The sequence below is a fragment of the Arachis ipaensis genome, chromosome B02 (genome assembly GCF_000816755.2).
Source record: "Arachis ipaensis cultivar K30076 chromosome B02, Araip1.1, whole genome shotgun sequence".
NCBI classification, from domain to species: domain Eukaryota; kingdom Viridiplantae; phylum Streptophyta; class Magnoliopsida; order Fabales; family Fabaceae; genus Arachis; species Arachis ipaensis.
In genome coordinates, this window is record NC_029786.2 from 68541042 (window position 1) to 68544165 (window position 3124).

A 3124-nucleotide genomic window follows, 5' to 3' on the forward strand; every position below is an offset into this window, starting at 1 on the left:
AACTAAATCTAAATCATGGAAAGTAATAAAAAATGCGAGCTCCCTTTGAATGGATGCATTCCCCCATTTTATAGCCTCTAGTCTGTGTGTTCTGCACCTGGATCTGGGCCAAAAGGGCTTCAGAAATCGCTGGGGCGTATTCTGTAAATTCTGATACGTGGCCTCTGTCACGCGTCCGCGTGGGTCATGCGGTCGCGTCATCTGGAGTTTTCCTTGTGGCGCGGTTGGGTCGGTCACGCATCCGCATCGAATGCGCTATGCTCAAGTCGCGCGGCCGCGTCAGTCATGCGGCCGCATCGCTACTTCTTCGCTCCTGGCACGCGATCGTGTCGTCCATGCGATCGCATGGATGCCAATTTCTTCAAAACTCCATTTCTCACTTTCCTCCCGTTTGTGTACGTTTCCTTTTCTATCCTTTAAGTCATTCTGCCTTAGAAAATCTGAAACTACTCAATACACTAATCATGGCATCGAATGGAAATAAAGGTAATTAAAATAATTAATTTTAAAGCTTAGGAAACATATTTTTCACATACATCACATAATAAGGGAGGGAAAGTAAAACCATGCAATTAATATGAATAAGTGGGTGAAGGATTGAATAAATCACTCAAACTAAGCACAAAATAACTCATGAAATATGGGTTTATCATCGTCTCCCTAGGAACCAATGGAGTGCATGCGTGTTGGCTATGATGGGGTAAAAAGGGGGTTTTGTTTATGAGATGGCAAGAAAGTAAATTGAGCGAGTAAGTAAAGAAAGCAAAATAAAGAACTCTTGGCTAAGACTTGGGTACTTGAGATCACAATCCTAGTTAACACCAATTATTGACAATTATGAGAGGCCAACCCATTAAGTCTACTTCTCGAAGCCTTAAATACGTAACATTTACTCCTAGACTGGAAGTATGTCAAATAGGCCTAATCACATCCACCCATAAGTCCTAACCTCCCTACCAATTGGCTTAGTAGTGGGTTAGCGTCAATGAGCTTTAAATTGATCACACGGGGTTCTCAAATTACCAAATCCATTGTATCCAAAAACTCAAGATCACTCAAGTCCCTTGGCCTAGACCAAGATTTGATAAAACTACTCAAGAACTAAAGAGAGCATTTCATCAAACACTTAGAGTGCAATAAAAGTTGACATCATAAATTACAAAGATACTAAAATCTACCACTATTAATTGCAAGAAAAGTGAGGTCACAACTCAATTCATCAGTTAAAGAAACATCAACATCAAAATTGCATTAAATGTAAACAAATCTAACATGAGTCATCATCACAAACGAGAGCAAATTGAGAGACTAGCATAAGAACTAAGAGGATCAAGGTGTAGAAATGAGAAATTATGGAAGAAACAAGATGAGATCAAGTAATTAAACATGAAATTAAAATATTCTAACCTAATCCTAACCTAATTCTAGAGAGAAGATGATGACAAGTCATCCTAGCCTAGTTTAACTAGTCTTTTTCTTTTGTTTTCATTAGAATTATGTACTTTCTTGAACCATAAGCAAGCTAATTGAGTAGATTTTCATGTTTCCCTTGATTGAATCAACCATGTATAAATTCATGCCATTTCATGAGGTTTTATGCTAAAATTGTTGCATATTATGATAGAATGAATATCTCATGATTATGAGCATAGCTTTGATGAGTTTGGTTGATTAATTATAGGTGAAGAAAGCTTGGAGAAAGGTTGAAGTAAGAAGGAATAGCTAGGAGTAAAGAGAAGACAATGGAATAAGTGAAATTGAACCAGGAAACAAAAAGCTGGACCTAAAGTTAGCATCAAACTTTTGCACAAACCTTTGGTTGAAAAGTTAGCCCCAACGTTAGCCCCCTAACTTGGAGGCTAACGTTGGAACTTGAAAATCATTCCCTGGGTACTAAAAGTTTGCGCCAACGTTAGCCCCCTAACTTTGAGGCTAACGTTGGCACATGAAATTTACCCCTGGGCACCAAAAGTTTGCGCCAACGTTAGCCCCCTAACTTTGAGGCTAACGTTGGCATGAAGAAATCCTCCTTGGGCACCAAAAGTTTGCGCCAACGTTAGACCCCTAACTTGGAGGCTAACTAATTACAATTGTCTTGGATCTTGGGTTAGAGAATTGAAGAAATTCTATTTCAATCTCATCCTTGGATCTCTCTGTTTATTTACTGCTTAATTGAATTTCCGTTTCTGTTACTTGCTTCTCATCTAATTTCTTTGCAATTTACAATTTCCTTGCAATTTTTCTTGTTGGATCTAGGAAGGCATTGAGATCTAGACTTGGTTTTCTAGTCTCTGGGTCCTGAGATCTGATTTCCCATTTCAATTCTCTGTTTACTGCTTTCCATGTTTATCTACTTTGCTGTTTTGGATCCGATTCAATCCCAATTCCCTTTTTTCTCTTCTGTTTAATGCAATTTAATTTTTTCTTGTTTAATTTCTGCAAATCCAAGTCCCATGCCCCTTTACAATTCAAGTCATTTACATTCCTTGCACTTTAAGATTCCGCAATTTACATTTCTTGCACTCTAAGTTTCTGCCATTTAATTTCTTGTTCTTTAAGATTCAGTAATTTAATTTCCTGCTCTCTTTAATTCCATGCAATTTAAATTCTGCAAATCACCAATCAATCAACCAAATCTTGATTCGCTTGACTAAATCAACCATTAAACTAAAATTGCTCAATTCTTCAATCCCTGTGGGATCGACCTCACTCCCGTGAGTTTTTATTACTTGATGCGACCCGGTGCACTTGCCGGTTAGATTTGGGTGTTTTGGGAGAGATTCGGTTCTCCACCAAAATATCTCATCAAGTTTTTGGCGCCGTTGCCGGGGATTGATTAGATTGACAATGATTAAGTGAAGTGGTGATCTAGATCAAGCACTTTGTCTTTAATTTTGATTAACCCACTAACTGTTTGATTTTTTGCTTAAACTAACTAACACTTCAATCTGGCAGTAAATTGACAAGGAGCAAGTTGTGATGCCAAACAAAAGCACTGAGAAACTTACAGAGAAGGACAACCAGCCACATAGCTCAAAGGAAATAGCTCAGGGACAGCAGCAAATAGGAAAGAGCACCACACCTCCACTGCCATATCCCCAGAGGTTTAACAAAGAGGTTAAAG